At 37.3% G+C, this 26,763-nt stretch overlaps 1 long non-coding RNA gene across 2 annotated transcripts in view; it reads left to right on the forward strand.

Annotated features, from left to right (window-relative positions):
* The window catches only part of LOC115506464, a 36,639-nt gene extending 10,350 nt beyond the window's left edge, over positions 1-26,289 (forward strand). Inside the window, exons 1-3 of one of the 2 annotated variants that reach the window (XR_003966394.1) lie at positions 4,825-4,899; positions 15,144-15,205; positions 24,677-26,289. This is a non-coding gene — a long non-coding RNA (uncharacterized LOC115506464). Of the gene's footprint in view, positions 1-4,824; positions 4,900-15,143; positions 15,206-24,676 lie in introns of those variants that run through there. The other variant, XR_003966396.1, reaches the window with a different exon arrangement.
* The last annotated feature ends 474 nt before the right edge of the window (positions 26,290-26,763 follow it).

Raw genomic sequence — 26,763 nt, forward strand, 5'->3', positions numbered from 1 at the left:
TCTGCTTTTACACAAAATCACTCACGGGCAAAAATACTCTGATCCTATTTATTTGGTGCTGGTGTTTATCTTCAGTTGTAATAAGATAGCCCCATGCTCCACCGAGTTTTATGCAGTGAGTTTTCCAAAAGAGTTTCTGTGATTCTCACTAAGTAATAATGTCATTCTGTAAACAACATAGCGTGCATGAAAATAAAGCTTTACACTTCTGTCTGCAAAAATACATAACTTCATGTTATTTTTAGAAACATGACTTAAACTTAAATTTGATGATATTCAAATACCTTCATGTGTCACATGTGTTGGAAAAGCTAAATTACCAGGACAGAGCTTATTCAACTTTCTGTTACTGACATGCACAAATGTCATGTGAATCGCCTCCTAGAAAATGCAATCAGCTAACTCAGTCAAGACGAAAACATCCATTGTTCTTGCTTCGTGTGAGATTTTCATATGGACTTATTATTTTGTGGGATGCTTGACACACGTACAGCTGGGGGAAAAATCCATAATGTGGGACTGTACTTGGAATTACTCAGATCTAGCCTGTTAAATTTAATCATATTTTCAGAGTTTAAATATCTTAATTTCCAAAGAACAAAGTGAAATGGGATGATATTTTAGTATAAAGAAAATCTGTTTTACATATGTAGTTGCAACTGAATAATATAAAGCAACTGTTAACCTCCAAAATTTATAATTGACCAAACTAACTACAACTCATGAATTACCAAGTGCCTCGGGCAGTTCGTGCTGCTATACTAAGATACCATAGACTGTGGGTGCTTAAATAACAGATATTTATTTGTCACAGTTCTGGAGGCTGGAAAATACAAGATCAAGGTAGCGGTAGATTCACTTTCTGGACTGCAGATGACCGTCTCCCTGCATGTGCCCATGGCCTATCCTCATGCACGCTTGTGGAGAGAGACAGAGAGATCTCTCTCTCTCTTCCTCTTCTTATTAGGGCGCTAATTCCATCATGAGGGTCCCACCCTCATAACATAATCTAAACCTGATTACCTCCCAAAAGCTCTATGTCTAAATACTGTCACACTGGGGTTAGGGTTTCAACATAAGAATTTTTCAGAGATGCAAACATTCAGTCCATAACACCAGAAGGTCACCCTGGCATCTATAGGGTCATCTCTGATACAACTTCCTGCTCAATTCATAACACAGGTGATACAACAGAAAAGCAGAAGAATGGAAAAACTGTTGTTTCCTAAATGTGTCCAAGTGGTTATTCTACTTTTAGTAGGTAGTAATAATAATTAAGATGTTATTTTTCGAAATAGCATTGATTAATGACATACAAGCTGTCCGTTTTGTTAAGGCACCGTCTTTAAACTGCAGATCTCTCAATTATTTGTAGTAATTTCAGTAACTTATAGGATTTCTATACAGTCTTATTGGTTGTCTTGAGTTAAAATGCTGATAATATTTCAAGGGCCACCAAAAGTAATTACCCTTTATTTCCTAAAACCGAAATACTCTTCCATTAGATAGAACAGATTATTATCTGTAAGCTTAACTACTGAAACATCCTACCAATAAAATTTTTCTAAAAATATTTTTTAAAAACACATTTAAGGGGCGCCTGGGTGGCTTGGTCGGTTAAGTGTCCGACTTCGGCTCAGGTCATGATCTCACGGTCCGCGGGTTCGAGCCCCGCATCTGGCTCTGTGCTGACAGCTCAGAGCCTGGAGCCTGTTTTGGATTCTGTGTCTCCCTCTCTCTCTGCCCCTCCCCCGTTCATGCTCTGTCTCTCTCTGTCTCAAAAATCAATAAACGTTAAAAAAATAAATAAATAGGGGCGCCTGGGTGGCTCAGTCGGTTAAGCGGGTGACTTCGGCTCAGGTCATGATCTCGCGGTCCGTGAGTTCGAGCCCCGCATCGGGCTCTGTGCTGACCGCTCAGAGCCTGGAGCCTATTTCACATTCTGTGTCTCCCTCTCTCTGACCCTCCCCCGCTCATGCTTTGTCTCTCTCTGCCTCAAAAATAAATAAACGTTAAAAAAAATAAAAAATAAATAAAAAATAAAAAATAAATAAATAAATAAATAAATAAAAACACATTAAAAAAATTGCAGTGACGCTTGAAAAATTGTTTTCTAGGTTTATGGGTTAAAAACTTTGAAATTGTAGCTTAGGTATACTGGGATTAAACAAATCAATGGACGATGGAAGGTAAGAGTCAGATTTCTCATTGTGGGAGGAAAAAGTTACATAAGAGCAAGAGGCAAATGCAAGAATGAGCCATGAGGTCCTGCATTAGAATCAGAGACATTAGGGGGTTCCTGGGTGGCTTAGTTAGTTGAGCAGTTGACTTCGGCTCCGGTCATGATCCCGCAGTCTGTGAGTTCGAGCCCCACGTTGGGCTCTGTGTTGACGACTCAGAGCCTGGAGCCTGCTTCAGATTCTGTGTCTCCCTCTCTCTCTGTTCCTCTCCTACTCACACTCTGTCTCTCTGTCTCTCTCTCTCTCTTAAAAATAAATAAAGCTTAAAAAATTAAAAGAAAAAGAATCAGAGACATTAGGGTGAGCTTGTGTATAGTTTATTTCAGATACAGCTAGATGGATAACAGAAAAAAGAAGAACTATTTGTATACATTTCAGAGCTCTGTTCACTAAGTCCTTGAAGCAATTACGTTCCTACAGTGCGCTCACCCAGTGCTCAGACCTTGTCTTTTAATATATTTCCAAATAAAGGAACTGGAACTCTTTGGAAAAATGATTGTAGCGCTTGGACAGTGAATATATAGATGAAACTGGAGCCTCTTGCCATGCCAGAAAGTAAGAAAGTAAGTGCTAAAAGACAATACAAAACAAAACAACATGGAAAAAAACCAAAAACCAAGAAACCAAGGATGGGAAATGTCAAGGAACACAGTGCCATTAAGGGCCAAATTTGAATTTTCAAGTAGAAAAGGCTTACCAAGCGCCAGTTCAAATTACGGCAAAAAGACAGACACAGACTGAAGCAGAAACCAGCAACGTGCTGAACTCCAAAAACAAAGAGAAATCATGTAAAGTTTCTTGAAAGATGAGGACTAACAAAGGAAGATAATAGCTTGTCATCAGATTTCTCCTCTGCAACACTGGACAGTGGAAGACAGGGCTTGAGGAAAAGGACAGTGTCCTTGTAGTATTGTGTATAGCCAAGCTTTTATAAATAAGGAAGGAAGAAGTAAGGCCACACTCATATATTTTAAGTTCCAGAAGCCCATCATTCATCACAATTGTTCCCCCCACCCCAAGGGAGAAGGGAGAGGCAGTGGAGGGAGAATTCAAAATATTACACCCAAATAATAAAAAAAAATCTCTAAAGGTAATAATAATATCTATAAAACAGGAGTGGGCAAAGAATCATGTGAAAACTTCTATCAAAATAAGTTGTGACCATGTGTTTGCAAGCTGTAAAGTTCTTTGCTAAAAATGAAGTTTAAAATTATCTAAGAGATTCAGTCGCTGACTCCTACCAAAATGCAGAAGCAACCTGAGCGGTTGAAAAATAAACAGAATTTACTACTCTTCCTTTCAAGTTTCCAGATCAGTTGAATTATTTAAACTTCAAGATTCTAGACTGCTATGTAAAAAGGGCTATTATCATTCATGACTACTTATCTTTGTGACTCAATATTTTTTCTATTCTGTCCAAAATAACTTCTTTCCACGCTGAACTGATACCACACTTCACTATCATTCCTTCCTGTCAATTTAATATTATCAAAAATATATTAAAATTGTTAATATTCTTTAAAACAGTTTCACTGTTCTTATGTTCTTGATTCATAATATAGTACAAATTACGAAGTTGAATTTGTAAGGTCTATACTACTAAAACAGTACTTTTTTTTACTCATTTTATATGCGGACGTCTTTTTTGGGGGGGGGATTTTCTATTGAGAAATAGTTGACAACCGTGGCTGTCGACAGGCTTTGAGTAGGAACATCGCATGAACAGAACCGGTAGTTTAGAAAAAACCCCGGTGGCAGTGTGACGAATGGCTGGAAGAGGATAGAAAATACACAGACAGGAGTAGAAGACCTGTATTATCCCGGTAAGTACTTGGATTATCAGAGCTACAGTCTGTTAAGCACTGGCTGTGTGCCTGGGATTGTGTCGAGTCCTTCAGATACATTCTCCATCCTCTGTCATTCTCACAAGGAGCCAGACAGGTGTTATCACCTTCCTGTTAGTGGCCTGCAGGGGCTAAGTGACTTGTCCAATCCAGCCTCTTTATAAGCTACGGGACAGAATTGTTTTCCGCTATTTCACAGTACTGTGTGCAATTTCAAACAAATAGATAATTCTTTTAGGTATGTTATTTATTGCTTTTGAAGTCACCCTAACATTTAATATTAAGAAGCAGTGAGCAATTAACATCGATTTGTAGATGGCTAAAAGAATAAACAAATCTCCCCAAATTGCCATGTTGTTTCGTTTATTTTCAACAGTATTAACTAAGGCGTACACTCTTCTAATAGCTTTTTTCTCTTTGCTGTTTCCATTTGAAATCAGAGTCCAATTATGTTGCAAAACCCACAATTCAGAAGACTGCAGAGAAATTGTCCTTCTCCATATATTCATATAGTAGGACTTTTTCTTAGTAAACTGAAACTTCAAACACAAGTTTTCGATTGAAAACTTATCTTAGTTTTTTTTGAAGATAGTAAAAGTGAAAAAAAAAACCCACACACATTTGAATGCAGGAAGCCTTTAAGCACCTTTCTCTCCCCTGCCCTCCCTTCCCCCCATTCTTCCTGTGAAGCATCAGAATAAACATCCCTCGTTTGAACCAAATCGCCCACTGCGCGTAGCTGATATCATGAGCACGGATACATAGATCTCATAAACAGAGCTCTCACACCTTATCAGAACATTCTCATCTGAAAGGTGAGGATGCTGGGACCCTGCCTTTTTGTACGTGGTCAGATCAATTAGGGGTAAAGAGAAAAAGCGCATGGTGAGGAGGGGGCGGGCCATTCAGGTTTGTTTAGATTTCACTTAGCTTAAGTCCATTAAGGTCTAATTCATTATGTGTTTTACCTGATTGTGAGCAAGGCAGCTGAATGTTGTACGGCTTCGTAATGCTGACATTTCCTTCACACAATTTAAAATTAAACCTTTTATTAGTTCAGGGAAGGCTGAGGCAGGAAACAATAGAAGCTCGGGGAGAGTAATTATTTCTGTTCCATTGTGTAGGATATTTGAGCTTTTGATTAGTTGCAATATACAGTACTTAACAGCTAACCAATGTTGCCATGATTAACAATACATGAGAAGTTTTTTTTTTTTTATCTTAACAGTGTGCTGCACACCCCTGAAATGTTGGCTTTCTCTGTTTCTTGGTGACTTCAATCTTGTTTTAAAAATACCTCTCATTTTCTGGGGTGTTTGAAAACGACCATGCTATCAACAGCGTGGAGTAGAAAGCAGCAGGAATGGCAAGAGGGGATCACTGTAAAATGGATGCAAAAAGCTGTGGGTTGTACACCATTAAGCGTTCTCAGTGTGTTTCTAATGAGCTTATGATGGCCTCACCGAATTACTGTTTCTACTCCAGCTCAGTAAATTACAGTATGCCCAAATTAAATCAGTGGGACTCAAGAGAAGCCAGTCTTCATCAGGGTCCACATTTGTAAGAATTAAAAAATCATACTTAATCATATTCAATCATGTCCATTGTCTCCAAAGTATTAAGCTCATTTTCTTCCCCCAAATATTTGGGTCCTAGAGTTTGCTTTATGCTCAAGGAGCAATCTTATTTCTTTTCCTATTTTATACAAGTGCAATTCTTATTTCCACGTTTGGTCATTCCAAAGCACTTGCAGTGTGAATGCTGAAGATGAATTCCAATTCAATAATCACTATTAAGTGGTAAGATTATCATGATCACATCTGTATACGTTAGTTACTAAATATGTGTGGCTTTCTCTTTGATTTTAAAGTGCTCTAAAAGCTGGGATTTGGTAAATTATATATTATTAGTTAGAAATAACGTATGTCATTTGGGCTAAAAATGTTTTTTAAAAGGCTGGAGGAGAGACCACAACACGTGTCATCTGCTGTGTGAATGAATGGCAATGTGGTATAGATAAAATAAACCACGCCACATAGATCAGCTTTCAAGAATAGAACATAAAATGCTGCTAAGTTTAAACTGGGAGAAATAAAATTTACAGAAAAGGGGATAATCACTGCTTTTTTATTATTTCACGTAACTATTATGTCAGATAATTTGTACTTGTATAACCCTTCTTGTCTAAGAGTTAAAGAAACATTACATGAGCACTTGAGAGGGATGTGTACACTGCTCTTGTTGGATAGGATATTCTGTATACTTGTTAGGGCCATGTGGCTCATAATGTTTTTCATATTCACTGTTGCCTTATTGATTCTCTGTCTGGATGATCTATCCATTGTTGAGGGTGAGGTATTGAAGTCCCACAACTATTATTGTATTATTGTCTATTTTTCCTTTTAGCTCTCTTAGGTTTTGGCTTCATAAGGTAAGTGCTCCAATGTTGGGCACATAAATATTTGCAATTGTTAAGTCTTCATGCTGTATTGACTTCAGGCTATACCATAAAGTTAGAGTTATCAAAACAGTACGGTATTGGCATAAAAAAGGAGAGAAATAGACCAACAGAACAGAATTGAGAGCCCAGAAATAAACCCAAGTTCAACTAATATTTGATAAGGCAGCCAGGAATACTCAATGGAGAAGAGAGCGTCTCTTCAGTAAATGGTGCTAGAAATTCACATGCAAAAGAATAAAACTGGACCCATAGCTTGCACCACTTACAAAAACTTACTCCAAATGGATTAAAGACTTAAACTAAAGACGAGAAACCATGAAACTCCTGGAAGAAAAGATAAGGAATAAAAGGTCCTTGACATGGGTCTTGTTAATAAATATTTGCCCATGATAACTAAAGCACAAGCAGCAAAATAGAAAATAAACAACTGAGACTACATCAAACTAACAAGCTCCTGCACAACAAAAGAAACCTCAACGAAATGATAAGACAACCTAAGAGATGGGAAAAAGATTTGCAAAACATATACCTGATAAGGGGTTAATATCCAAAATATATACAGAATTCATACAAACAACTCAACAGCCAAACATAAATCATCCAATGGAAAAAAAATGAGCAAAGGACCTTGAATAGACATGTTTCCAAAAAAGATGTACAAAAGACCAACAGACACATGAACTGGTGCCCAACATCAGTAGTCACCCGGGGAATACAAATTGAAACCACAAGAAGGCGTCACATCATGCCTTAACAGGCATGGCCATCAACAAAAAGACAAGAACTATCAAATGTCGGTGAGGATGTGGAAAAAAGGGGACCCTCGTGCACTGTTGGTGGGGATTTAAATTGTGCAGTCACTATGGAAAACAGTATGGGGGATCCTCAAAAACCTGAAAATAGGAATACCATATGATCCCGCAATTCCACTTCTGGGAGTATATCCAAAAGCAATGGACCCACTAAGTGGAAAAGATATCTGCATCCCCGTGTTCCTAGCAACATTGTTCATAATTCCAAGACCTGGAAACAACGTAAATATCCACTAATGGATGAGCAGATAAAGTTATGGCATACACACACACACACACACACACACACACACACACTGGAATACTATTCAGCCATACAAAATGAGGAAACCTTACCATTTGCAACAACATGGATAGAACTTGGAAGACATCATGCTAAGAGAGATATGTCAGATAGAAAAGACAAATATTATATGATTTCAATTTTATGTGGAGTCTAAAAACAAAACAAAATGAAAAAAAAAAAAACCCAACGTCATAGAAAAAGACATCAGGCTTGTGGTTACCAGAGAGAGAGGATGGGGAAGGGGGGATTGGAGGAAGGTGATCAAAAGGCATAAATTACATCAAAAGGGATATAATGTACCACACGATGACTATAGCTAAGAGAGCCATTTGATATATAGGAAGGTTGTTAAGAGGTAAATTCTGAGGGTACTCATCACAAGGAGAAAACGTTTTCCTTTTTTTTTAATTGTATGTATATGAGAAGATGGATGTTAGCCGAATCTATTGTGATAATTATTTCACAATATATGTAAATCAAACCATCATGCTGTATCCCTTCAACTTACACAGTGATGAATGTCAAGTGTTTCTCCATAAAACCGAAACAAGGAACAAAGAATTTCCCATTGCATTACAGATAATAAAAGGCTGAGCCAGAATTAATACCCAGAAAAAAAGAGAAACATTATAAACATTAAACAATTTAGTTTCACTGTCTTTCTTTCATAATTCTCATTGGTTTGGGCTATACAGGAAGAAAAAAAAAGGCCCCAAAGAGTATTTAAATGGAATTGACTCCCAGTTTCCATTTTCTAAAACCAGACAGCATAATCCCCACCCATTAATGTATTAATTGGTTATCACGTTACTGGTGGAGGGTCAAATTAGGCTATTTAATTTATAGTAGGGAATAAAATTCCTCTCTCCTTTCCCACAGAATCAAGCCATCATCCTGCCAGCCTCTCCCCATCTGGCTCAAACCACTCTCTGCTTTTCACCGAGAGCAGCTTAACAACAGGACTTTATACAGTTATAAATAAATAATCCAGGTTCTCATTCCTAAAATGGAACGCAGCACAGAGCTGGTTTAGAAGTTGGCACTGCGCGTCCTGCGTATGTGAAGCATCAGCGTTGATTAGCACAGACAGGAGATCGGAAAACCATGAAGCACTTTTGAAACCCTGATAGGAAGTGACTCTCTCTGGATGCAGATTTATTGATACTGACAACATTGTTTTTTTCCCAATTTTGAAAAAAGTGAAAGTACCTTGTACATGGAAAAATACAGAAACCAAATGAATAATGAAAAAAACAACGGCTCAGTAGAACTAAATGTCCCAATGCCTGAAAAAGCATGTGTTTGTGGTTGGAGAGTGGGGAGAAGGAAAAAGGAAGCAAAGAAAAGGGAAGGAGGGAGTAGGGTAGAAGGAAGGAAAGGTTAAATACAAAATGCTTTCAGCAGAGGTTTAAAAAATAAATATCCTATATGATTTTCAAATGTTTGCAAAGATTCAGTCCTTGAGCTTATCTACTTCTTTAAAAAGGGTCTATGATATTTTGCAACATTAGCCTGAAATCCGGAATCTTGAGGAATGTCATCCCACACCTTATATATTCATACTGGCCAAGGAAAGAAATTGGTGTAAAAGTGAATCCCTTACAAAAAAGAAAGATAGATGGTGAAAAAAGAAAAGAGCAAGAAAATTGCCTTAAAACACATAGCAATCTTCTCAAATGTCAGTCTCTTGATTTTTTTTTTTTGGTTGAGAAAAAAAGAGAGAGTTTTTACCAAGCCTTTCCAAATTTGTATGTGGTTAAGTCAAAAATTGAGTCACCGAATGGCTGCATTACAAGAAAATCCCAGTACTGTAATTCAATCTTCCTCAATATCGTCAAACACTCTCTTTACTGACACCACAGGGGAGAGAGCTAGAAATCACTCAACATTGGAAGTGACGACGTTTATTGCACGATCGGGAGGCTGTTCTGTCCCATTCCAGGGCTGTGTTCAAAGGAGGATATTCGCCTTTGGGTGCAAAACAGCGGGGTGGCTCTCAGGTCTGAGAGTGCTCTTTCTGGACTCTGCTCCAGACTCCTTGAATAGACTTTTTGGGCCAGACGAGGTGTTCCTTCACTCTTTATGACGGCTCTGTCCCAGTAAACACACTCAGAACAAGCAGACCTTCAACTACATCCTTCCTCTGGGATAAAACTCCCAAGGTAACCCCATCCTAGTAAGTGCCATACGTAGCACAGACCCTTAAAGGAGCTAAACACTGTCTTAGAACAACCATTGAATCCATCATATGAAACTAAAGTTGGGGTGGGGGGGGTGGGTGGAGGGCCACTCAGTCATTGCAGAAAGGATGACATCGGTGGGAGTCTTTGATCCAAGAATGGCCGTAGCCATATCCATGGTACAATCCTTAAGGGCAAAGAAACAGGTAAAAAAATATTGATATGATAAACATGATAGAAGTGAACTTACTCTTCTCCCCTAACACATGTGAAATTTCCCTTGGAATTTCTTGTGGGTATAGATTGAGTTCCCTGCATATGGTGGGTGGACAACAACTATCGATGATCATTTTCATGACCTGGCAAGGAATGCGAAGTTTCCATGGGAGAAAATAAACCATTAAAAAACAAACAAACAAACAAACTTCAGGTGACCAAAAATAATATTCATCAGGATGTCGACAAAGGATCAGAATGGGAAGAGAATAAAAATATGCAAGACAAACAGTATTTTCTCTATTTTTTTTTACATTTATTTAGTATTGAGAGACACAGACAGCACGAGTGGGAGAGGGGGAGAGAGAGAATGAGACACAGAATCCAAAAGCAGGCTCCGGTCTCTAAGCTGTCAGCACAGAACCCGACATGGGGCTCGAACTCACGAATCGTGAGCTCATGACCTGAGCCGAAGTCAGACGCTTAACCGACTGAGCTACCCAGTCGCCCTCAACAAACAGTATTTTCTGAGTGGAAAGTCAATGAAGTGAAAAGGGCTTAGCAGTTGCCGCCAAAGAAACACATTAAGAAGGGATAGGAGACTTTTGAAGGCATAATATTTGTTAAATTGGTATTATCTATTATATAATTTGAGGGAGTTATTGGTCTGCAGGGGTGCTTGGGCAAGGAGAGATACTATAGCTTAATTCAGTGTCCAGAGTGTCGAGGAAACTGTTACCCATACGTGAAAGAATAAACAAGCTGGTGGCCGTACAAGCCAGAGGAGGTGGTCTACCCTCGTCAACATCATCTTGACTGCCTCCCGAGCTCATTGCCAAGGCCAACATTATTAGTTTTTTTCCTTTCAATACTTTTATTTTTTATGTTTTTTTTTTAAATTTCAGCAGTCTATCATTTTAATTATGAGGTGATAAGTATTTCAATTCTGTTATGTGCCTATCTAATACAGGGAGATGAATACAAATCTATTTATCCACCTGTCTATCATCATTTTTTAAAAATATAATTTATTGTCAAATTGGTTAACATACAGTGTGTACAGCGTGCTCTTGGTTTTGGGGGTAGATTCCCGCGGTTCATCACTTACATACAACACCCAGTGCTCATCCCAACAAGTGCCCTCCTCAATGCCCCTCACCCGTTTCCCCCTTCCTCCCATCAACCCTCAGTTTGTTCTCTGTATTTAAGAGTCTCTTATGGTTTGCCTCCCTCCCTCTATGTTTGTAACTATTTTTCCCCTTCCCTTCCCCCATGGTCTTCTGTTAAGTTTCTCAAGTTCCACATATGCACGAAAACATATGATATCTGTCTTTCTCTGACTGACTTATTTCACTTAGAATAATACCTTCCAGTTCCATCCACGTTGCTGCAAATGGCAGAATTTCATCCTTCCTCGTTGCCAAGTAGTATTCCATTGTATATATAAACCACATCTTCTTTATCCATTCGTCAGTTGATGGACATTCAGGCTCTTTCCATAGTTTGGCTCTTGTCTGAAGCGCTGCTATAAACGTTGAGGTACAAGTGCCCCTATGCATCAGCACTCCTGGATCCTTTCGATAAATTCCTAGTAGTGATATTGCTGGGTTGTAGGGTGATTCTGTTTTTAATTTTTTGAGGAACCTCCACACTGTTTTCCAGAGCGGCTGCACCAGTTTGCACTCCCACCAACAGTGCAAGGGGGTTCCCGTTTCTCCACATCCTCGCCAGCATCTGTAGTTTCCTGAGTTGTTATTTTAGCCACTCTGACCAGTGTGAGGTGGTATCTCAGTGTGGTTTTGATTTGTACTTCTCTGATGATGAGTGATGTTGAGCACCTTTTCATGTGTCTGTTAAGGCCAACATCATTCTTGCTAGACCCTGAACATTCTAAGAGTCTAAAAGCCCTCTGTGCCTTCATTCTTGGGTTCTGCAATACTTGATTCTGTCTAACCCCATTAGTACAAATAGAAAGCATTCACAGACTTGCTGAGGACAGCAGCCCAGAGGACCCAGAGAGACATGGGCACAGATGGATGGATAACATAATAATGACAGGAGGCTAAGCCTACATTGTACAAAATGGGGAACCAAAAGATCCCATGATGCCTGTCCACCTCATTCTTCAACCTCCCACAGCATATGTAAAATATGTTGGGATCAAGCTAGGCTTTGAGGGATCTGAAGGAAATTACTTTGTTCTCTGAGTTCAGTTCCCTCATCTATAAAACCTGGGAAAATACCTGCCTCATACGTATTTTTAGAGAATTAAATAAAATAAAGGTATGCAAATATACTGGCATTATGCTCACACATAGTGGCCAGGGTTCAAGTTCACTTCTCTCACCTCAAAACAGAGCCCTTATTTAGGAAGAGAAAAAGAAAGCTCGCTCTCTATTCAGAGCAAATCTCTGGCACTTCTCAGAAAATGAATTTGGTAAGTGTGATTTTCTTTTTAACTTACTGGATAACAATATAAATGTATAAAAGATAAGAAAAGCTCAGCACCACCAGGGGCAATTTAATACTCAATTTCAAAGACAACATGAGTTTGGAACTTTGAAGAAGAGAGACTGGTGATACATAATTTAATCTAGTTCTCAAGTGCTTACATTTTAATTTGGATTGTTTAAACACCACTCATGAGACTACAGGGACTTTAAACCATATCACAAATCACAGAATGAAGCACTTTATTTTTCAGGCAAGTTTATTAAGGGTAGGCAGTTGAATGACAAGTAACTAGAGTAATCATGAAAACATTTTTTCGTGATGAAGACGGATGGCGGTACTCCTGCTTAGGTAATACAGTTAGGTGGGCAGTTTATACTTTTTAGAAAGATGTCATATCTGGAATGTTCCTCCCTCTTCAGATAAGACTAGTTTCTGATTTAGAAAGGGCTTTGGAATCTATCCTACGGTGTGTTTGGTGGTTAAAAACAAAAGTTTAGACATATCATAAGCAACATCTAAGAGACTCCTTAGAAAGATAGCTTATTAAAGGGAAAACAAACTGGTAATCGTCAATTTCGTCTCCATTTAAAAGTCTCTCAGAGAGAAGCTAGTTCAATTATTTCAAATGGAGTGATCCCAGTGTGATGTCGTTTACGTAGAAAGACGCAGATACATTTGACAAAACATTTAAATTTTACACACATATAGATATATAAATGCTAAGGAAATAGAGATTACGAAGGAAATATATCAAACTCTGAAACCTTTGGAAAGCACTGACGTTTAGTGTTGGGAAAGGAGGAGAAAGACCACAGGGAAATAATGGCTGCCCTCAACCACGATGAGGCAGGGGTTTATGTCTGAAAGCCAGGAATCGGTAAAATTGCTTTTCTTGACTTCTAGATCTAAAACAAACAAACCAAAACATTTCAAGCATCCTAGCGAAGAGGTTAAGAACCTTTCCCTTTAGAAATCAAAAGTATACACAAAACTGGAAAAGGCAGATTCAGTATTGACACAGCGTGTCTAAGAATGAGATAGCTTATATTGCAAAACATAAATAGTTTAATAAGCTAATAGTTTTGATGAAGAAGTATTGGTAGAGTAGAATGCAAAATACCGATGGATTTGTAACAAAGTTTGTTTTTCTAATCTGTAATTTTTTCTCTCCTAACGTTCTTGCTTGGTAAACTAGAAATTGAGCAGACGATGTCAGTACTTGTATTAGCTGTCTGTGAACTAAAAATTGTTCTGGTGGATTGGTATTTTATCATTATGCAATGTCTCTCTTCACCTTTAGCAATGATGAGAGCCTAACCAACCACTGCGAATGCTTAGGATAGCTGTATTAGTTTAGTGTTAGCTACTATGACTTTTCCCATTCTTTCCCTTTCAACTTTTCTGTGTTCTTAATTTTAAGGCGTGTCTCTAGTAACAGCATATACTTGGATTTTTTTAAACCACTCTGACAGTACCTATATTTTGATTGGAAAATGAATTACATTTACATCTGACGTATTGACTGAAATATTTGTGTTGAAACCTACATCATCCTACTTGGTTTCTAGTTTTCTATCTCCTTTTGGGTCTCTTTCCCCCTATTTTGTGCCTTCTTTAAAAACAAAAAAAATCAAGCATTTTTGTCCCAACGTTCTCCTGTATTACATGTTGGTTATACATTCTCCCCCCCCCCCCCCCACTTAAGCTGTTACCATAGAAATCAGAACATTCATTCTGGACTTATTGAAGGTTAATAAACTTAGTACTTTTACAACATCCCAGATGGTGAAAGATCTGAATATTTTAAATCCATTTACCCTTTTGTGCTATTATTTTCATGTCATTTGTTTCACCTATATGCCTTAGTTTGGCTTTCCCCTCTCCCCCCAAAACAGATCTTAGGACAAAAGTTAGAGCTCAGAGCTTATTTGGAAATGGATCCCAGAAGGAAAGTGATCAAGTGGAGAAGGGAGGAAAGTAAAAAAAATATGTATTAATGATCAGGTCACACAGTTTGGGGACTTAAATGTATTCGGGGCTGTACTGGTGGTACATGAATGGAGCTTCCACCATTTATTGCTGTTTCAACATTTACTGGTGCGGTTTCCACCATTTATTACATTCTTAATTTCAAGGAGTGTAGTTTTCAGGAACAACACGTGCATTTGATTGTTTTTTTTATTAATTCCAGTTTTCGGTTGAAATTCGGATGATGACCCAAAGAATTTTGCCAGAGAACTTTTAGCCTTATTAAACTGCTATGCTCCAATCTGTTTCTACCTCCAATGTTGGGCCTATGTGTTAATCTGGTTCTGTACATGTTTCCTCTTTATTTTCATTCATTTGGTTCTGACATCGTGTGAAGTTCTGGATTATGCTATCTTCCTCCAGAGAGGATTTGTTTCTCTTCTGATAAGCAGTTAGAATAAACGCTGATCTCCTTCAGTCAGTCAAGGTTTCTGTCTGTGTCACAGCTGCCCTAGACCCTCTGCTTTGATTCGCCTTTCGCAAGGCTCGACAGGAATCCTGGGGTATTTTCCTTCCTAATGGGCCTTGAATCTCCATTTTTCTTTCCTTTTCATCTGATTACTGAAACTGTTGGAAACTCGGCTGAAATTTCTTAACTGAAGGTGTCTTCCTGTCTTTCCAGTTTCTCACTTGATGCTGTTTAGGAATCAGAAGGTGCCAGAAAGGGGAAGAGAAGCAGAGAAGGTAGGGCTCACTTTAAAGCATTTCTCTTTTCTCCAGAAGCTTGGTCCCTTAAAGCCTTGTCTAACATTGTTTTCTTACTCCTAAAATAGCTCCTTTCTTGTTTTATCCAGTTTTTATTTATTTTGCCTTTGGTGGGATTGTTGGTTTAAATCAAGCTATTCTCTCATAGCCAGAAGCCAGATTATTGTGGTAAGGTGGAAATTCTCATTTATTGTATGGTCTTAGTGAATGACACCAGAAGTAAACGTGGAGACATTTTTCACTGAGAGTCTCTGGAGATTTTGGTTCCTCATAATTATTAGTACTCTACGAGTACATGCCATATAGATATTTTTAATTTTTAATGTTTATTTATTTTTGAGAGAGAAGGGGAGGGGCAGAGAGAGAGGGAGATATAGAATCGGAAGCAGGCTTCAGGATCTGAGCTGTCAGCACAGAGCCCGACATGGGGCTAGAACTCAGAAACCATGAGATCATGTCCTGAACTGAAGTCAGACACTTAACCACCTGTTCCACCCAGGTGCTCCTGCCATATTTTTTATGAAGGTAGAAATAATACGAGGAAAATGTGTATAGACCTCAGCAACTTATGAGTATAAATACCTCTATCTTTTTGACGTCCTCCGAAATTACCAAAACACCCCAGGTGATTATCTCTTCTAATCAATTAATTAACAATTTAATTAATTATCTCAGTGAGAGGTAAAGATTTAAAACATATATTAATTATTTGTTCCTCTGTGCTCAGACTTATTCTTTTAAAGTTTTTTTTAATGTTTATTTATTTTTGAAAGAGAGAGGGAGAGAGAGAGATTGCACAAGCTGGGGAGGGACAGAGAGAGACGGAGACACAGAATCTGAAGCAGGCTCCAGGCTCTGAATTCTAAGCACAGAACCCGGTGTCTGTCTTGAACTGATGAACAGCAAGATCATGACCTGAGCCTACCTTAGCTGCTTAAACAACTGAACCACCCAGGTGCCCTTCAGAGCTATTATAAGCACTAAGAGCTACGGCCGAGGAAGGTAGTAGTAAGAAAAAAAATAAGATCTATAATAAATAGTCCTTATTACCAGGACATTTATAAGCAAGTTTTTCAGAAAAGACTAGCAAGTATAAGAAATCACTGAACAAGTAAATGTGGATTAAGTCACATTGATAGTAAGTGTAAAGGAGTAACAATATAAAAAAGATCCACAGGGACAATGTCTAATGAGGTGTTAGATATTGAGCCATTATTGTGATAAAGTTATTTGGTTATTTGCAACCAAAATTTCTACAAAGATTAGTTGGTTTCAGAGATTTTATGATATCCTCAGAGCACAAGAGCTAATTTATGCAACATGTTTATTCCCAGAATCCATCATAATCTCCGTTACAAGTCCCAGAATGAGAAACTGAACATGCACGTCCGCACAGAGAATATTCTAGTCAACGAATAAACTCTAAGAACAAACTCTCTTTTTATGAGGTTACATTCTCCAGCCAAGAACACATTAGGAACACTTGCTAATAGAATTATTTGTATTTTTGCAAATATGAAATGAAATGAGTCTGTTCCTGACACTTTTCACAAGGAAACCGGACAATTTCTTGTGGTGATATTCAGTTTCATTGTTTTGGCCAAAGAGATCAAAGGACTCAATTATGTTAGGTTCTTAATCATTTTTAAGGTTACACACTTTCATTTTCATTTTTATTTATGATTTTGCCAGGAATCATAACATCTCCATGACATGCTTTTAGAAAAAAAATTGCAATAAGAACATGGGATTGAAATGGTAGATGCTTTATAAAAAGTAACAGGTATTTTTATTATACAGCCATTATCTTTATTATAAAATTTCAGTTGATGAAGCAAAACTGGGTAGAAAATCGTTGTAAATATCAGTTATAAATGAATGCATAGACACAACAGTATGCTAAGTGCTATAGCAAAAAAGGTGAAACGGAGTCTATCTATGTGTGAATATATGTGTATATAAATGCACACATATTACAGAAAATACGACACGGCTGTAACAACCATACTAAAATATATGGAGTACTACTTTAAAGTTCAGTTAATGCAAGTGACAACCAGTTATAAGACATAATGGGAGAAAAAAAACCTTTGATAGTAGCAACAGAACAGCTAAAGTACTGAAGACAAGCTTAAGCTTAACAAGTAATGGACATCTTCAGCCATAAGAAGAAAATTTTATAATACTGAGACACAAAAGAAGATTTTCATATAAACAAATAGAAATTTTGGCTATGTTCTTTTTTTTTTAACGTTTATTTATTTTTGAGACAGAGCATGAACAGGGGAGGGGCAGAGAGAGAGGAAGACACAGAATCTGAAACAGGCTCCAGGCTCTGAGCTGTCAGCACAGAGCCCGACGCGGGGCTCGAACTCACGGACCGTGAGATCATGACCTGAGCCGACGTCGGATGCTTAACCGACCGAGCCACCCAGGCGCCCCTTGGCTATGTTCTTAAGTAGGAAAAAACAACATAATGCAGTCAGATCTCCTAATATTAATCTTATTGATTAGTTGGCCAAATATACATGAAAATTTTAGAAAAATGTAATGATTTGGATTGCCTTTGTAAATTATTAAGCCACATTACAAAGCTAACTATATGAAAATAGAGTGGTACCTGCTAATACTGATAAAACAGAATAGAAAATCCATCTAAATCCATAGGAATTTTTTTCATTTGATAAAGAGAGCACTCCAATTAAAAAAAAAATACATATATATATATATATATATATATATATATATATATACATGTTCCTAAGTAAATTAAACTGAGTCAAGGGTAAGCCATTTTGGAAAAAAAAATACATAAATTTGGATTCCTGCTTCACACACAATAAACTCTAGACAGATAAAAGAATTATAAATGAAAAATTAATCATAAGCTATTAATGGAAAAAAACTGAAACATAGAATTCTTTTACAGTCTCAGAATGGTGAAGGCCTCTTAACTATTGCACAAAATTTTAGAAGCCTTGTACTAACATATTGGTAAATTCAACTATATAAAATACAATATTTCTGTGTGAAGAAAAATAAACAAAATCAAAAGATAAGTGACAAAAGAAAAAATTGCAACTTATATCACAAATTATTAATTTCCTAACGTGTAAGCATTTCTACCAATTAATGAGAAGCTCTTCAAAAACAGTTGACAATTTGCAAAGCATATGAAATACCAGATTACAGAAAATTAAATGCAAATATTTGACTCCTAAACATATTTATAATATGTTTATAATAAGGAAAATATAAAATTATAATTTCAAGATACAGTTTTCACTTATACGTATTGACAACTATTAAACAATTTGATAACACAAATGAAGTCTCATACTTCTTGCTAGAAGTATAAACAGATACAACTATATGGAAGGAATTTAACACTAATTAGAAAAATGTTTTCTGGGGCGCCTGGGTGGCGCAGTCGGTTAAGCGTCCGACTTCAGCCAGGTCACGATCTCGCGGTCCGTGAGTTCGAGCCCCGCGTCGGGCTCTGGGCTGATGGCCCGGAGCCTGGAGCCTGTTTCCGATTCTGTGTCTCCCTCTCTCTCTGCCCCTCCCCTGTTCATGCTCTGTCTCTCTCTGTCCCAAAAATAAATAAACGTTGAAAAAAAAAAATTTAAAAAAAAAAGAAAAATGTTTTCTGATTATGCATTGCCCTTATTCGTATTCTGCTACTGGGGATTTATCTTACATTTGTATCCACATGTGTTTAAAACAACTTATGCTTAGTTACTCACTGGGTACTTTTTAATATTGCAAAAATTTTGAATGAAATATGTTTTCATCATTAAAGGAATGGTTAAGATTACTATGTCACTTTTTAATAAAGCATGTTATCTAAAAGAATTAGAAGTTGACATATGTCAAGAGATCAAAAATATCTAAGGTATATTTTTAAGAGAAAAAATAAGATGAGAATTGTGTTTTTGGAAAACTACCTTTTTGGGACTGAATTGCGATCCCTCAAAATTCATATTTTGAAGTTCTAAACTCCAATACCTCAGAATGTGACTGTATTTGGCCATAGGGTCTTTTAAAAGGCAATTCAAGTAAAATGAAGTCATATGGGGGCCCTAATCCAATATGGCTGCTACCCTTATAAGAAGAAATTAGAACACAGGACAAAACATACAGACCTGGGAGCAACCGTGTGAGAACACAGTGTGAAGGCAACCACCAAAGAGACAGGATTCAGAAGAAACCAGATCTGCCAACACTCTGATCTTAGACTTGTGGCTTGTAGAACTGTTGTTTACATGTCTGTTGCTTAAGCACAGACCAGTCTATGGTGTTTTCTTATGGCAACCTGGGCAGACAGATACACTACCATTTGTGTAAAAATCGCATATATATACACGTACATATGAATTTGCTTGCATATGTATAAAATATATTTAAGGATAGAGAGACAAGCTGGTTGCAGTGTTTTCTGTGGGAAAAGTAACTGTGTTGTCAACGGAAAGGTGTGAGAGAGACTTCTGGAAAGAGCAATGCCCTTAGAACCAGGAGAAAAGTTTGAGTAGCAGTCCCTGTCCACTTAATTAGCATGTGCCCTGGAAGAAAATCATTTAGCCATACAGTGCCTTGACTAGACATCTTTTTTTTTTTTTTACAGTTTATTCATTTTTTTGATAGAGACAGAGAATGAGTGGGGGAGGGGCAGAGAGATAGGGAGACACAGAATCCGAAGCAGGCTTCCAGGCTCTGAACTAACAGCACAGAGCCCCACGTGGGGCTCGGACTCACGGACCATGAGATCATGACCTGAGCTGAAGTCGGATGCTTAACTGATTGAGCCACCCAGGCACCCCTCAACTAGACATCTTTAAAATAGGTGCAATGAGACCACTAAATGAACAATAAGACCACTACAAATGAACACATAATCCATGCTGTATCATTTGAGAAGTTTCTCTCCACTTAGGAAAAAAGTGACAACTGAGGAAATATAAATACGTGAACATTCAGTATCTAATCAAAAACTTAGTCTCACGTGTCACAAAGACTAAAGTTCAGAAGAGCTGAGGATGACAATTGCGTTAGGTTGGTCCTAAGCAAGGAAAACAACTAAGAAATAATTTTCTTGATTATGGACAGATGGTATAAACTTAGCAAAAGAGAGAAAGGAAATAGGGATCCCCTATTTTATTTCTGTCCTCCCTGTCAAGGAGAATGATCTTCAACCTGGAAACGGAGGAAAAGCTATTGGGTGGGGGGAATTGAAACTGAAAGATAAGTGAACAGATTGTAAAAGAGCATTCAGCTTCTCAAAATAAATCCACTTTTCTGGACCCAGATGAATGGTTCTACGGTACTGACAGAACTTGCCACAGAGAGCCCTTGGCTACTATCAGTAATCATTAAGGAGATAGTAGAGAAGAATAAAGCCCATCCTGGTTTTAAAAAGCTTTGGAAGGTGCCTTCAACAAACCATAGAAGCGTCACCTTTTTCCTTTTACTCTTGATTTCTCAAACTTGTTATGTTTGTGGAGAATGAAGGCCCGTCTCTGGAGCAAATAGTTAATTATTTGAGATAGGAGCTTGTGGAAAGGAAATTCGTAATCGCTGGAAACCAGACTGGGTACGCACAAAGAACAAATAAAGAATCATGACGGGCCAACTGCAGAGTTGATCTTTTGCTTTTTTTTGTTCCTGCAAATTACTTTTTTCATATCTCTATTATGGCCCATGCGATGTTCTGAAGTATTTGCTTACATACATGTTTCCCTAAATATACTGTGAGTTCCTCAGGATATGGATGATGTTCTATTTTAGACTCCGAGCTTTTAAAATCCTATTCATTTTTTTTTTTTTTTTGGAAGCTTAGGAGCAGTATCTGCTGTAGGCAGAGGACATGTGGGTTTCATCAAGCCATTTGACAAAATTTCTAATTATGGATGTTTGGTCACAGTGGAGAAAATATCTACAATTAATATTTGTAGCTTGTTAAAACCCACTATGCAAGGGGCATTGGTGAGTAGATATTAACTTGAGGGAGATCTGTATGTACTCAGTATAAACCCTTATCTTCAGCTCAGCTCTGTTTGGAGATGTAGATGTCATAGACACAGAAAATTTATGATTCATATAATACTGATTGAGTAGTACTAGTTTTGTATCAGGGATAAAACCGTGGGCAGGGCGTGCTTAGTCCCCGCCATTGGAGCATTTGTAGCATAAGAGAAGAAACATATAAATACATTGAAGTAAAATACAAGAGTTGTCAGAGGAAACTCCAGAATTTTTCTATAGGATGAGTTTAATGTTGGCGATCTGGTGGAAGGTGTGCCTACGAGGCTCATCTTGAAGCTGTATCTGCTCAGTCAGGACTGGTTTTACTTAACTCTACATTCATTTGAGCATGTTTGGGGTGAAGAATATTCTGGAAGACTATGAGAATGTGAGTTGAGGATGAAGCTTCTAGACAGTGCTATGACAGAGAAAGTACAGAGGGCTATGGGGTTACATAGTAGTGGAATCACCTAATCCCTATCCATCAGGTATATGATCTACTTTAGTGGAAGTGATGCTGTGTCTGAATCATGAAGATAAGTGAAGGAATAGGTGGAGAAAAAGACAAATGTTGCAGGCAGAAAGAGCAATATACCTGCCAAGTTATAGAAGCAGGATCATGACATCTTAGGATATTCAGAAATGTAGTATGATTAGAACACAGACTGAGAATGAGGAAGTACAACATGAGGAGCCACAGAGAATAGCCTTGTTTGCAAAGGTACAGTCTATATTTATCCTTTGAGTAATGCAAGCAAATGTAGGCTTTTAACACTAGAATATAACATATTCAGTGTGTTTTGAGGAAGTTCCTTGGGATGGAGAACAGATTGGAGATGCTACATCTGGAGGCAGGTAGTCCACTTAGAAAGCTCTTATAGGACCAAGAGATATTGGTGGCTTTCCTGGGGAAATGGGAGAGCCAAGGAATCATGAGGTAGTGACATGGTAACATTGATAGAAATGAGGGATCTATTGCATGGGTTGCATGGGGTAAAGGAAAAAGGGGAGGAGTCATATTAAACTGCATCGTTGTCAGCTTGGGCTGTGGCTTTTATTGAGTTGGGACACAGGTGGAACAGAATGCTTGGAATTGGAAGGGAAGATGAGGATTCAGTGTGGTAGATACTTAGCAGAAGAGAGACTACAATAAAGATAACAATGTATTTATTGCAGCATTATTTGCAATGGCCAAGATATGGAAGTAAACTAAGTGTCCACCAATAGATGAATGGATAAAAAAAGGCATGGTATATATTCACAATGGAATATTATTCAGCCATCGAAAAATCTTGCCATTTGCAACAACATGGATGTATCTGGAGGGTGTGATGCTAAGTGAACTAAGTCAGAGAAAGACAAATACTATATGATTTTACTTATATGTGGTATTTAAGAAACAAAACAAATGAACAAACAAAGAAAAAAAGTGACAAACAAAAAACCCCAGAGTCTTAAATACAGAGAACAAACTGGTGGTTTCTAGAGGGGAGGTGGTGGGGGAGATGGGAGAAACAGATGAAGGGGATTAAGAGAACACTTACTGTGATGAGCACGGAGAAATGTGTAGAATTGTTGAATCACTATATTGTACACCTGAAACTAAAATAATGCTGTAGGTTACTTGTACTTGGATAAAAAAAGATAATTATATGAGATTCAATAGTATATTGATTTATTATTATTATTATTATTATTATTATTATTATTATTTTGTCATCCTTGCCTTTAAGAACCTCATTAACGGTATGGTGCAAAACAAACACATGCACAGCAATGTTTATGAGCCCTCTAAGGCCCTTTGGATTCTAGATTAAGAACCCTTGTTAAGGGAATTGATCGGATCACTTAAAAGGTATGTGTACATTGAAATGGAAGAAGTCTTATCATGGGACCATGAGGAATCATAGGCAGAGAGTAAGAAATTTATCAGATAACCAAGGAAGAGAAGTCAGAGAGTAAAGAGAAAAACCAGAAGAGTGTCATGGAAACCAGCTGAAAATATCTTCACTTTGAGAAACTTGTTAACTGTTGTAAAAGATGGATTTGCCAATACACTGAATGAATAAATGTGAGAAAGTAAATATTTCAAGCAGCCAGAGTGATACAACAAATCCAATAAGAAGGAATTTAAATATTATTAAATGCAAAACCCAGGGGGACCTGTGTGGCTTAATCAGTTATGCGTCCGACTTCAGCTCAGGTCATGATCTCACAGTCCATGGGTTTGAGCCCCATGTCGAGCTCTGTGCTGACAGCTCGGAGCCTGGAGCCTGCTTCGGATTCTGTGTCTCCCTCTCTCTGCCTCTCCCCTTCTTGCGCTCTGTCTCTCTCTTGCAAAAATGAATAAACACTAAAAAAATTTAAATATTATTAAATACAAAATCTTATACTTGGGTCCAAAAAGCCAGCTGGAAAATTATAGAAAAGTAACATTTTTATTTAATTGAACTACATAAAAAGCTTTAGGATTAATATGTATCAATAGAACAATCCTTGTCTACAATAATGTACATAGAATGGGAAGAATAAGTAATAGTCCCATGTTTAGTCCTAAATAGTTTGAGATCTTCTTTTGTAAAACAGAGAGGTTAGAAACATTGGTGTCTTAGAAAATATAAATTGAATCAATGGATGCAATGCTGAGGGAGGATGATTTTATGTCACCAATTCAGGTAAGAATTCCTAGTAATTACTTCTGTCTAGAAATGTCTGCTCTTCAAATCAGTATATTCCTCAACATTGTGGAAACAGCTTAAGCAGAGGTTAGATGATAAATTTCTGCAAAAATAAAGAGAGTTATCAGACAGTAATTAGAGGTTGGGACTGAATGACCCTTAAGTTATATTCTAATTTTACTATTTTAAGATTTGAAGATTTCTACCAAAAATTTTAAAATATAAGCATCAGTAAATCTAGAGAAAACTATGTGTTCAACAGTCATTTTATTGTCATATACATTGTATCATTATAATATATTTTATTAGTGTATACTCTATGTTTAGTCATTCCTACCTGGTAGTGATTTTATAAACACTTTAAATAAGAAGTTATATCGTGAGCACTCAAGTGTTAATTTTTTTTTAAAGTTTAACCATTTGGATGCTATAAAATAAAAGGTAGCTGCTAAACCAATTATTAATTATGCAAAAAAGTAAATAATGAATGTGCCTATAACATTCAGGCAACAGAGGTGCTTATTAAAGTAATATTTAAAAATAAAACATTTCACTTCCAGAACTATATGATACAAGTAACTTTCATTAAACTCTTAATACTTGAACTCGATCATGGCTTTGAAAATCTTGATGAAAATGGAGACACAACTATTTTAACTGATAAAGAAAAAGGAAAGTTTCTATAAAACTTGAGGCAAACAATTTTGTTGGAAACAATAATAACACCAAGAATTTTCCCCCTTGTTTTCAGACAATGTCATAACACCACTGAGAAAAGCGGCTTGAAAATGAAAATAAACACACTTCTCATCAAAAGAGAGGATTTGTACAAAGCGACCTGTATTTTATGTGTGATGTTATTCATCCATGGTTGTAGAAAGCGTATTCCAGTCCTGTCTGTACCCCAGCTGCCGGAGAAAGGACGGCTGTACCTGTATTGGAACCTGCCTCAGAATGTCTACCCACGAGATCTTACTCCAGCCAGACTTCTAGTGTTTTGTGATTTTGCCAAGAAATAAGGGAAAAAAGATCCCTAAGATGGCTATTTCAATGCAGCAAAGAGGAGAGGCTGTCTGTTTTCTATGGCCCTGTGTAATTCAGATCCAGGATGACTCATTCCTCTTAAGTGAGAATAAGCTTCAAAAATTAGCCCATTTTCCTCTCCTTCAGGCTTTAGTGTCCACATCAGCCAAACCAAGCAAAGAGTTCACTTTGAAAGAAATCTCACAGCAGACAGCAAAGCCTGAGCCACAAAAGACCCATTTGTAAAGAGATTATCACCAAGGCAGCTCGTGGTTATGATTTGGGACAAAATAGATTCATAGGAGTCATACTTCTTTCAAATACATTTTCTAACTTGGACCATATGAAAATTGGTATCTAATCTCATACAAAAAAAAAGGTGTATGCAGAATATCTTCAAATAAACTGGCACGTATTTAAATAGGAATTGTAATTAATATCATTATCACTAAAAGAAATGATATTTTATATATACAAAGGCATGTGTTATATCAAACACGCAGACCATGGTGTCTAATACGGTCCCCACTAAAAGGAACTAGGCTCTGCAAATCAATGGGTAATCCCAAGGCTGGGCAAGAGACATCTTTGATGTCAGAAAGTAAAGAAGTGCTTAAAAAAGGGTAGGGGGATATGACAAAGACATAGGAGCCAGGGTGAGGGGCTCCCACTGCCCAAATACAGGAAAATTTGAACACCAACATAATTAAGAACAATAAAGAATGTTAAACCATTGGAAGAAAGAAGAAGCTATCAGTTCATACCAGTACCAGATTATTGATGAATAGATGATGGATGGATGGTAGATGACAGATGATGATAGATAGACAGATAGATAGATAGATGATAGACAAATATTGATAGGAGGGAGAGTCAAAAGCTAAATGTGGAAGGAAGGGTAAACTTAAAAGATCATGATTTTGTATCCATCATAGTAAAAATTAGATCAAGCAAGAATTAGCAAGGGATAATCAATGTAAGAGGAAATTTATATGAGGAGCAGGATATTTACATAGTCATAAAGAATCTCCCCACAGATTGCTGATTGGTAATAATATGGTGCAGAGATTGGACAACATATTGGCTGAGTGATCAAAATTAACATCACCAATGAGAGACAGATGGACATCATGTGCCTCCAGATGTGATAATGCTGAGACAGGCACAACATCACTTAGGCATCATACCAGGCATGATCATAAGACAACGTTGACAAAATCAAAACGAAAAATGGTTTGTTTAAAAGAAAAGCAAGTTTATTCTTCAAAAATGTTAATGTGGAAGAAAAAAAAAAGAGGCACAGTGGAAATATTCCAGATTAAAGGGCCCTGAAGAAACACAGTAACTAAATGCAATAACTGATCCTAAAATGGACTGTGTGTAAAGAGGGAAAAAATATACCATCATGCACATTGTTGGGGCAATTGGCAAAATTGGGGTACAAACAGTAGAGTATACAGAAATGTCCTATCAAATTAACCATTCTACTAGGGTCAGCTAACAGAATCTCTCTATTCTCAGACTTAAAGCATTGAAGCCTTTAAAGTATATGCAACTTATTTTCAATTGATTCAGAACATAAAACACATACACGATGCAGCAAAAGGAGTAAGTTGTCAATTATATTTTGGATACAAGTTGACTTTGAGTCAAATGTATATGGGAGTTCTGTGTTCTGTTTATATTTTTGCATCTTTGTACTACGTTGACTTTTTGTACATTTTCTGTCAGCGCCAAATTATTTTTAAATAAAAGTTTTTTTTTAAAAGTCTGTGCTTGATCTTTGAGGATAAAGAGGTACAATATGCAATTGTG

Source organism: Lynx canadensis, chromosome F2 (genome assembly GCF_007474595.2).
Source record: "Lynx canadensis isolate LIC74 chromosome F2, mLynCan4.pri.v2, whole genome shotgun sequence".
NCBI classification, from domain to species: Eukaryota; Metazoa; Chordata; class Mammalia; order Carnivora; family Felidae; genus Lynx; species Lynx canadensis.